The sequence below is a fragment of the Myotis brandtii genome, unplaced genomic scaffold (assembly GCF_000412655.1).
Source record: "Myotis brandtii unplaced genomic scaffold, ASM41265v1 scaffold973, whole genome shotgun sequence".
Classification (NCBI taxonomy): Eukaryota; Metazoa; Chordata; class Mammalia; order Chiroptera; family Vespertilionidae; genus Myotis; species Myotis brandtii.
In genome coordinates, this window is record NW_005372038.1 from 371,702 (window position 1) to 383,344 (window position 11,643).

The 11,643-nt window shown below is 37.9% G+C and overlaps 1 protein-coding gene and 1 pseudogene across 2 annotated transcripts in view; both read right to left on the reverse strand.

Moving 5' to 3' along the window:
- TRPC5 (transient receptor potential cation channel, subfamily C, member 5) overlaps window positions 1-11,643 on the reverse strand; it is a 320,022-nt gene that overhangs the window by 12,570 nt on the left and 295,809 nt on the right. The window lies entirely within an intron of this gene.
- LOC106724788 overlaps window positions 9,547-11,643 on the reverse strand; it is a 10,853-nt pseudogene continuing 8,756 nt past the window's right edge.

The following is an 11,643-nucleotide window of genomic DNA, read 5'->3' on the forward strand; positions in this document are numbered from 1 at the left end:
ATGAAACATTTCTAGGTTTATTAGCTCAGAACCTCCTCATGACAACCCAGTGAGGTAGGTGGAGAAGAGATTACAATTCCCATGGTATATATGTACGCAGAAATGAAGCTTAGAGAGGAAAAGTGTCAAACACAGTTGTTCCCAAGGTGCAGCACATGCCCCATGGGGGCAGGGGGCAATTTGATTTTAAGTGGGGACAATTCCAGAATGAGTTAACTGAATTGTTTGCATTTCTTATGGTTTGAAGGGGCCTTATCTACAGCGTATCCTATATAATGAAAGGCTAATATGTAAATGACTGAATGGTGGAATGACCAGTCACTATGCTGTGCGCTGACCACCAGGGGGTGGCATGGAATGAAGGGATGCCTGGACCAGCAGGTGGAAGGCCCTGATCGGCCCTGATCACTAGCCAGGCCTAGGGACCCTACCGGTGCACAAATTTCATGCACCGGGCCTCTAGTAAAAACTATAAGAAGAAAACTTAGGTCTAACTTTTTATGACCTCAGGTAAGACAATGGTTTCTTAGATGTGACACCAAAAGCCAAGAGATAGAAAAATAAAAGTTAAATTGGTCTTCATAAAACTTAAAATTTATTGTACTTCAAAGAACACCACAAAGAAAATAAAAAGACAACCCACAAAGAACAATTACAACTCACAATAATAAGATAAACTAGCCCTAACCGGTTTGGCTCAGTGGATAGAGCATTGGCCTGTGGACTCAAGGGTCCCAGGTTCGATTCCGGTCAAGGGCATGTACCTTGGTTGAGGGCACATCCCCAGTGGGGAGTGTGCAGGAGGCAGCTGATCGATGTTTCTCTCTCATTGATGTTTCTAACTATCCCTCTCCCTTCCTCTCTGTAAAAAAATCAATAAAATATATTTTTTAAAAAAGATAAACTAATTTTCCCAGCTGGTGTGGCTCAGCAGTTGAGCATTGACCCAGTAACTAAGAGGTCACAGGTTTGATTCCTGGTCAGGGAACATGCTGGGGTTGCAGGGTCGATCCCCAGTGGGGGCATGCAGGAGGCAGCTGATCAGTAGTTTCTCTCTCATTAATGTTTCTATCTCTCTATCCCTTTCCCTTCCTCTCTCTCTAAAAAATCAATTTAAAAAACCTTTTTTAAAAAGATAAACCAATTTAAAAATGGCCAAAACGTTTGAAAAGACATTCACCCAAAGAATACATATTAATGATAAAGCAAATGAAAGGATGCTCAACATCATTTTGTCATTAGAGTGATTCAAATTGAAACCACAATGAGATACAACTTCATATCGACTAGGATGGATATCATTTAAAAAGACAGATAATAATCAGTATTGACGAAGATATGGAGAAATTGGACTCTTCACACACTTGATTGTGGGAATGTAAAACGGTACAACTGCTTTTAAAAACAGCGTGGTAATTCCTCCAATAGTTAAACATATATAGGGTGTCCCAAAAAAATGTATATAAACACTTTGAATAATTATAAAGGCAGTGTTTATTAAAATACATTTCATTTTCATTTAACAGCTACTAGCTGTTAAAGTGTGTATATATTTTTGGGGACAACCTGCAGTTAGCATATGATCCAGCAATTCCACTATAAATTATATACCCAAAAGAAATAAAAACATATTCCACACAACAACTTGTAAACAAATGTTCATAGTAACATTATTCATAATAGTCAAAAAGAAGCATTTGATTTTGATAAAGAATACAATTATGCAGTGGGCCAAGTTATAAACCATAGACATCTTTTTTGAGCTTAGGAGACTCTCTGGTGCCTCTCATTGCACCTATTCCACTTAGGCGAGGCTATGACTTTCAATAAACATTTTGAAAACAGCTCAAAGAACCCAGATGCTACCATTCCAGTCCTCTAGTGCTCAAGTGAGCTCAGGCTTGGAATTAATATGTAATAGTTTACCAGAGAAGTTACTGCAAATTATCATCTCAAGAGTCCCTTTTTGTTCATTTATCATGTATCAGTTCAACATCCACTCATTTTTTTTTATTCCTGTGTTGAGCAAGTACTGTATTCCAGGTATTCTGCTATGTGCTGAGTACAGAGAGGTGACATTCTAGTAGTGGTGGTGGGAATGCCACGCAGAACACAATTAGAGTACAGAAGTAACACCCGAATCCTGGAGACTGAGAAATAATATACCAGGAGGCAGGATAGGTTGGACAGTTTGAGCTGTAAAGTGATGAGTAAGGTAAGTATTCATTAATTCATTCACTCAGCAAATATATATATATTGAGTGCCTGCTAGAGAATAGGTGTTAAATTGTGGCAGTGAACAATATGGTCAAGAAGATAATTTGGCATGTAGAAATCTGTTTTATTTTCAACCCTGGATCTAGTTTGAATTACAAGATTATAAATATGGCTTTTGTAGTTCTATTTGCCTAAAACTTCAAAAAGTATATGATGTCCAAGGGGTTTTTATTTGTTTGCATGGGCTAGCCTTTCACCTTATATGATAGACAAAGCAGACATTGGGTGTTTTGTTTGTTTTTGTTTTGTTTTGTTTTGCTTTGCTTTTTGCTTATTTTCACTGTTTGCTTGTTATACCCTTTCCTACTCTCTGCTCTACCCTCTCCATCCAACTATGATTTTGAACATTCCCCAAGACTAGACCCTGGCTAATGTCTTTTGTATAAGCCATAACCTATACAGCAATAGGCTTTGGTTTTTCTTATTCCCAACTCTCTAAAAAATTTAGGACTTCTGTGCTACCATAATGTGCTTTTAATGGCACCTAGCCTTACATATGTGTTCTAATTCATGTGTGTTCACTGAAATACCTTTGAGATTGTCAGGCCCTGTAGAGCAGACGAGAGCTTCTATTTATTTTAATTACTTTCACAGTGCTAGTGTATTGTATTTGAGGTTATAGAGCATAACCTCACATGTTGTTGACTTGCTCAGATTTGCTGAGGCCAAAGCATAACAAACATTTGCATGAAAGTGCAAAAGAGACATTGGCAATGGATTTTGATATTCAGCAGAGCTGAATATCAGCACAAGTTTTGCTCCTGCTGTGATTTCAATGGCTTGAGGCAAATTTCCTGACTTGATAATCCTTACATTGTTTACCAAACTTTACCTTTGATCTGCCCGTATGCATTGCTAAAGGGAAAATGTGTATTCAAAGTGAATAAAAAGCAGAGGGACCTGGACTCAGTGTGCCTCTTCACGAAAGAGGTTTCCACCTGGCCCCTCAATGCCTTCAAAATTCATATTTCTTGTGTAGTGTATTCATTGTGTCATCAGTCCTCCTGCAAGTTAACCTGAACTCCGTGAAGGTCACAGCACAGATTCTGAACACATGGCTATAGCTAGGTCAAATGAACATGTCTGTTCAATTTCACATTTCTCAACAAATTCAAGCACAAGGTTATTTTCCTTACAATCAAATACAAGGCCAATTTTTTACCAGCGTTTGACAAATTCTTATGAATTCTTTCAGATCTCTTGCCAGCAACCATCTTACTCTAGCAAATTGGAAAGCTTTATAACATAATGAAAAGGGAGCAAGGCAGGCACAGACATAGCAGAGCAGAGCTAATAATAACTTTTAAAAAGAAAAGCTACTCCCAGGAATCTTGGGACTGATGGCAGACTGGTTAGAGGGATATTCTGGGGTGGGGGACATTTTGGCGTCCTTCACCATTAATTAGTAGCAACACAACACACTGTGACATACACATCCCAAATCAAGGAGAGATAATTCTCTGGCATTTCAAGGGAAGTCTATTTCACTTAGACTGTTTTCTTCTGCTGGTAGAATTCAAAGCATGCCTCTCAAATGTTGATGTGCATCAGAATCACATGGAGCATTTGTTTAAATTGCAGATTTCTGGACCTCACCAGATGTTATAGATTGTATTGTAGTTTTGCCTCAGAGCTAGAAATGAAATTTTAAAAAATGTAAGCATTTAGAGTCCCTCAGTATCCTCAGTATCCTTGGGAGATTGGTTCCAGGACACCCCTTGGATACCAAAATCCAAGGGTGCACAAGTCCCGCATATAAAATGGCATAGAACAATGCATACAGTCAGTCTTCTGCATCCCTTAATCAAAAATAACATTTTCAATCTGTGGTTGGTTGATTCAGCCCATGTATAACCCATGGATATGGAGAGCCCACTGCATATTATAGTTTTGGTAACTTTTTGTTCTGATTCAATTAAAAGATACTATATAGGAATCTTCAAAATAAAGAAGTAGTCCAGGCCTTCTGCAACCTCTTGGAGGCCCTGAAGTAGAGAGAGTCCCCTCAGTGAGTATTATCATACCCATACATGCCCTCACCTCCAACTTATTCCACATATACATTGGTTTAGAGGAAAGCCAATTCCCTGTCACTAAATAAATGTTCAGCAATCCTCCTTTGTTCCCCAAGACTGTTAGGTGGTAAGAATTTCTTGGTCTAATCATTCTGAGGCCTGCTGGGAATTACTTTGATATTGGTTTATCTAGTTTAGAACCCTTGTAGCAACCTTAATTCAAGTGAACCAACTCAGTTGCAAAATAGCAGGATAAAAAAGAGAGCCTTCCCTCCAGCTTCATTTCACTGCCCATCCACTGCCCCCAACACTCCCTTGTAACCTATTACTGATGCCCCCTAATAGCTTATTTAAGCCTTCCCAAATGTCAAGAGGCCCCTCAGTGGATGTTACAAACAGGTTCTTCTCCCTACTGAACATGTGCAGTTGCCTAGTGCGCAACCATTCTGTCTGTCCCCTCACCTCAGACATCAAATAGCTATTAGTCCCTCTTCCCAATTAAATTGCTAAGTGGTTGGAGTTACTGCGTGGTACACTTTGGTCTTTCTTTTTTTATTGGGAGAGGGGTTTATTATGTTTATTTAACATTCTCTGCAGAATGTACTTCTTTCAGTTTTATTGAGATATAATTGACATTCAGCACTGTAAAAGGTTAAGGAATATAGCATAACGATATGACCTACATATATTGTGAAATGGCTACTACAATAAAGTTAGTTAACATCCATTACCTCATATAGATACAAAAAGAGAAACAACGTTTTTTTCCTTGTGATGAGAACATTTTAGGATCTACTTTCTTAGCAACTTTCATATATACTATTCAACAGTGTGAAGTTATAGTCATTATGCTGTACATTATATCCCAGTACTTATTTTTCTGGAATCTTGAACTTTTTTACCACCTTCATCCAATTCCCTCATCTTCTACCCCTTGCCTTTGGTAACCACTAATCTGATCTCTTTTTCTATGAGTTTGGGTTTTATATTTTATTTATTTTTTTAAAGATTTTTAAATTGATTTTTAGATAAAGAAGAAGGGAGAGGGAGAGAGAGAGAAACATCAATGCGAGAGAGAAACATCAATTGGCTGCCTCTTGCCCACCCCCTACTGAGGATCAAGTCTGCAACCTGGGCATGTGCCCTGACCAGGAATCCAACTGGCAACCTTTTGACACCCAACTAACTGAGCCACACTGGCCAAGGCATCCTTTTAAGTTTTAATTGTTTTTTTTTCCCTAGGCAGGAAAATAGAACTTATTCTCATCTGTGATTTCTCAGCTTAAATATCATCTCCTCAAAGAGACCTTCCCTGAGCAACTAAATTAGAGTGGGCTTCTCTGTTACTCTATCTCACAACACCCTGTTCTGTTCTCTCAAACCAATCATCACAAATCACTTTAACAGATTTTTCTCTACTTATTCTTAGGACTAGAAGGAAAGCCCATTGAAATTAGGGATTTTATTTTGTTCACTATTGCAGTCCTAGAGACTGGCACAGAGTGGGTGTACAATAGATTTTTGCAGAAAGAATTAACTGAAGATCCAGAGGCAGTATATAAGTAAATGGAGTACCAATAATATTATGTATCATTTTTTAAGTATACCACCTTTTTTAGTCTTCACAACAGCCTGATGAGGTAGATTCTATTACTATTTCCATTTGATGAGTAAATGAGTAAAACTCACCTGTGTGAAGAAATGTGTCTAAGGACACACAGCTAGAAACTGGGGACCACAATTCAAATCTGGATCAAGTGAACTCTAGAACTCAAGGTCTTACCACTAAGATAGACTGTTTCTTTGGGAAGTGCACTGAGTTGGATTTCACAATAAGCAGCATGCGCACTCCTGTATGTCAGAAAAGTACCTACAAATGATGCAGAAACAGAGCTTGATCAAGGCTCTGAGATTTTTATAAACAGATCCCTCTATACACTGGACCAGGCCTCCACCTCCCCAGGCTTCTCTTCTTGTTTCCTTCAGCTTATTATTCATTTATTTTTTGCTACAAAGCGAACTTTGCAGGGCTCCTGCATTCAGCTGTGCAGGTTGTACCTTGCATAATTCTGGGAGCATCGTTCACAGCAAATGTGATAGTCCAAAAGCCCACTGAACTCCTTATCACCGTTTCTAGGTGTCTCCATGGATGTAAATTGAACCTTTCAGTCAAGGAGGCACAGACTGTTCTGCCTGCTGTATCTTACAGTTTGGGGTGGGGGAACCTTTTCCTTTTGGAGGACAGAAGCAATCAGAAGATAGTGAATGGTGGTTTGCTGAGCTTGCTTTGCAGTTTTCAGAAATAAATGGGATTAACCCAGTCAGGGCTGTTTTCTCTGAGCCTGGGCAGAAAAGAAAGGTATGTTTTATCACCTGGGAATGGGAAAATCTACAGATCTGGTCTCATGTAGTCAGATTATCATAGCATGTGTCTTCCAACATCTTGTCTCACTTATCAGGAGCTTACTTTACCTCCTGTCTCCAGGCCATACTTTTATTTTCTAGATTGCTTCTAAATATCCTATGGAGTCACTGGACCTGAGCTTATCTTGACCTAATTCCTTGCACATAGCAGCCTTTCAAGTCCTTGTAGAAAGAAAGAATGAATGATTGAACAAACTTGCTATGTAATGCTGGGCAGATCTCAACTTTTGTTTTTTAAATACTTTTTTGTATTATGACATTAATTTTTTTAAATATATTTTTTATTGATTTCAGAGAGGAAGGGAAAGGAAGAGAGAGATAGAAACATCAAAGATGAGAGAGAATCATTGATCGGCTGCCTCCTGCATGCCCCTTACTGCGGATCAAGTCCACAACCCAGACATGTGCCCTTAACTGGAACTGAACCCAGGACCCTTCAGTCTGAAGGCTGACACTCTATCCACTGAGCTAAACCAACTAGACTGAAAGATTTCAACTTTTGGAAACCTGTTTCCTCATCTGTAACATGCTGATAATAGTGCCTACACTCAGATTTCTTGTGAGTATCAAATATGACGATATATGCAAATGTGCTTTGGAAAGTATAAAGCACTATATTAACTATAATTATGAAATCCATCATCTAGTCAGACCTCCTTTCAGTTAGATAATGCCCATTGCCATAGAAATTTATTCATCTCTAAACACTTGCAATGGATATAAATCTACATTATGTATTTTTTACATGGTTGACAAACTATAGGTCACAGATTTCCCCAAGCAAATCCCTATCAGTCAGTAAAAAAGTATTAATTTAGTTCCTATTGTGTTTCCCACATTTTACTAGGCACCAAGGAAATATAAAGAAAACCTAAAGCAGAGTCCCTATCTTCTGGAGCTAATAAGGTAGAAAAGAGACATATTTTAAAAGACTTAGGTAGGGGTAGGCAAACTATGGCCTGCAGGCCAAATATGGCCTGCCACTTAGTTTTGTATAGTCTGCAAGCTCAGAATGGTTGTTACATTTTTAAATAGTTGAAAAAAATCAAAAGTATAAGTATTTTGGACACTTGAAAATTACATGAATTTCAAATTTCAGTTCCCTTAAATGAAGTTTTATTGTCACACAGTCACACCCATTTGTTTATGTATATTCAAAGGCTTCTTTCATGTTAAAAGAGGAGAATTAAATAATGTAACAGAGATCTTATAGTCCACAAAGCCTAAAATGTTCATTATCTGACACTTTACAGAAAAACTTTGCCACCTCCTGAACTAGAGGAAACTAAGCTTAGGCTTGGTCAGCTTTGACCGTTGCTCAGTCTTCACACTTGCAAATATTCTGGGAAGTCACGTGCATAAAAATAATTAATTTGTTCATTTATTCAATAGATATTAAGAGAGAGCCTACTATGTGTCAGACAGTTAATGAGGGAGGGACTTTAGCATAAGGTATGTTTGTGTTGGTTAGTTTTCCTATATGAAATGTATGAAATAAGGTATTAATAGCAAAACCCTGTGGTATAACCTCTTAGAGCAGCGGTTCTCAACCTGTGGGTCGCGACCCTTTTGGGGGTCGAGCGACCCTTTCACAGGGGTTGCCTAAGACCATTGGAAAACACAGATATAATTACATATTGTTTTTGTGATTAATCACTATGCTTTAATTATGTTCAATTTGTAACAATGAAATTGGGGGTCACCACAACATGAAGAACTGTATTAAAGGGTTGCGGCATTAGGAAGGTTGAGAACCACTGTCTTAGAGAGTCCTTGGGGTGATGAAAACTTCTTTGTACCTCGGGGAATCTTTAGAGTTAGGCTAATGGAAACTTTGATGCAGTCAGTTAAGAGGATTCTAATATTGGTAGTTCAGATCTTTAGTAATTGGTGTTGATTATCCCATGAATGAGGAGGCCTGCAATACTTTCTTTTTTTCACTATCGGGGATTCCTGATAAGCCACATTTATTAAGCTTAATGATAAATATATTTCTCATTAAACCTTTGTGATTTGCTCACAATTTTATAGACTTGGGTACTTCTATAAGTTCAAATACCTAGGGGAAATTGGGAAAGAGAAAATAGGAAAAAGCAAAATCCTGTGAGAGAAGAAAGGAGAATAAGGAAGAGATAAATACAGTTCACTTTTCCCCTCATTTCTACTGTTAGATCTTTTCTTTTTTCCTTCTTTTAGACAAAAGCAGATTTATCTTGACAGCTGAGATTGTATAATTTTACTGTCATATCTCAAGTAAAAGGCAGAGTAATGCAGTGGGTTGTAACCTCTGATGATCCTTCTGGGTATTGTGACATATGTGTTGTAGCTACAGGACACCATGCATGTTGTAACTAGAGGACACCTTCTGACCCATGCTGTCTCTCATATTGAGCCTGGCCGCAGCACAGGGCTCCAGTGACCACATGGCAGGAGAGATACCTTTTTAATATTAATAACTCAGCACTCACATTTAGTTTCTAATCCTCAAACTGCTAGAAAATTAAAGAACATTTGTATCACTTATCTTTCCTGTCAACTGATCCCTGATGCCCAGAACAAGGATAATGGGAACAGGACAGAAGTCAAGAATCATGTTTTCCAACTATGAACTTTGGGCCATGGTCATTTGACTTATCTACAAATATTATTTGTTGCCTATGAAGAGAACATTTTCTTCCACAAGAAACAATTCTTCCTGAGATTCAGATCTGAAATCTTTTAAAATATAAACACAGTCATTTTTATCTTCCAATTGTCCATTGATAGTTGCTATTTTATGTAGGGGTTGAAAGCAATTTTGGCTTGAGGACTGTTACACAGACCTGATCCTTTACAAAACTGTGCTGATGGTGACATTTTCCTCCAGTGCCTCCAATCTCTTTTTCTTGTTGGTGTTCCCTCCCCAGTTTTCTCCAACTCCATTTACTTCATGGTATCTCTTTACTTGCTTGACCTCATAGGAAAACCTGAACAGTAAAGGATTGGACTCATTTATACCTAGTCATAAGTGACCTATTAACAGCTCAAAACACATTTGCATTATAACTGGGAACAAGGTCTTAAGGTGAGGGATTTCCGGATGACAGTGGGAGGATGTTTATAAGTAAATAAAAAACCTGAGATTTTATGCTAAATTTTATGCACGTTTGCTCATATGTGCATTTTTTGTCCATATTCATCCGATTATCAAAGCAATAAAAAAATCACAAAAGATTAAGGGCAGTCTTAAGGTAAAAAAACAAAATACAAATAATGGTATTTGAAACTGTAGTTCAATGATTGTAGACCCTATGAGAACAAGGACCACATCTTTGTCTTGTTCACCTGTCACCTATTGCATCCCCAGTGCCAATAACAGAATGTGTACTACAGAGTCTTCTCTCAATAAATACAAGCTGGGCAAAAAATAGGTTTATAGTTCTTTGTATGGAAAATGATACAATAATTAATAAACAGTCATACAAAAATAAGCCCTGTGTTTCACGTACTCACAACTGTAAACCTACTTTTGTCCACCTCTGTATTTGTTAAATTAGTTTATTTATACATCCAAGAGATATTTATTGTTAGTGAATGAATGGAAGAGTAAAGAACATCAGTCAGCAGATAGGCAGAGGTATTTTTTGGGCACTAGGCCCTTCCTATCACTTGCATAGTTGGTCCTGTTTCTGTTTGAGTTACCTAAGGTAGAGTTTCCAGGACAACTACTGATGTTCCTAATGCATATTCAGAACAGGTGAATCTTGAATGCAGAGGAGCAGCCAAGGCATCTATCTGCTCTGTTTTATTGCCCATTGGTACAGGGAAAGAAAACCTACTTCCTTTCATTTGTCCTCTTCCCATTCCCACCTGCATCTTTGTCAGTCACCAAAATCATCAAAAGGCTGCTGTTGCTGTTAGTTGGAAGCAGAGGTTGTTGCTCAGCCAAAACCAGCCAAAGTATATCCTCAACATTTTGAGGCAAAGAGCTTTCATCGCTAGCAGATGTGGGCTCTCAGATAGCTTGTTGACAAAATCATGAGTGAGCATTGATGCAGAATGACAAAAGAATCCATTTCTGTGTCAGACAAGGAGAGGGAGGCCCAGGGCAGGCCCAGGCAGGATGCGGAGATCTAAATAGTCAGCCTTTGGTGCCCCCTGCAGCATTTGCAGAGAGAATGCCCCTCAGTCCTCTCCTGAAAATGGAGGGTGGATATTTCATTTGCTGGTGATGATCCCCATTCTGACAGGTGTGAGGTGATATCTCATTGTGATTTTAATTTGTGTTTCTCTGATGATTAGTGATGTTGAGCATACTTTCATATGTCTATTGGCCATCAGTATGTCCTCTCTGGAAAAATATCTATTCAGGTCCTTTGCCCATTTTTTAATTGGATTGCATTTTTTTGGTGTTGAGTTTTATGTTTCTTATAAATTTTGGATATTTACCCCTTATCAGATATATCATTGGCAAATATGTTCTTCCATTCAGTGGTTATTTTTTCATTTTGTTGATGGTTTTCCTTGGCTGTGCAAAAACTTATTTTTAGTTTGATGTAGTCGCATTTGTTTAGTTTTATTTTGTTTCTCTTGCCTGAGGAGATATATCAGAAAAAAAATTATTGCTAGGACAAATGTCTAAGATTTCACTGCCAGTGTTTTCTTGTAGGGTTTTTATGGTTTCAAGTCTAACATTTAAGTCTTTAATCCATTTTTAGTTTATTCTTGTGTATCATGTAAGAAGGTAGACTAATTTTCTTTTTTTGATGTATCTGTGCAATATTCCCAACACCATTTATTGAATAGACCAGTGGTCGACAAACTCATTAGTCAACAGAGCCAAATATCAACAGTACAATGATTGAAATTTCTTTTGAGAGCCAAATTTTTTAAACTTAAACTCTATAGGTAGGTACATTGTTATTAACTTAATTAGGGTACTCCTAAG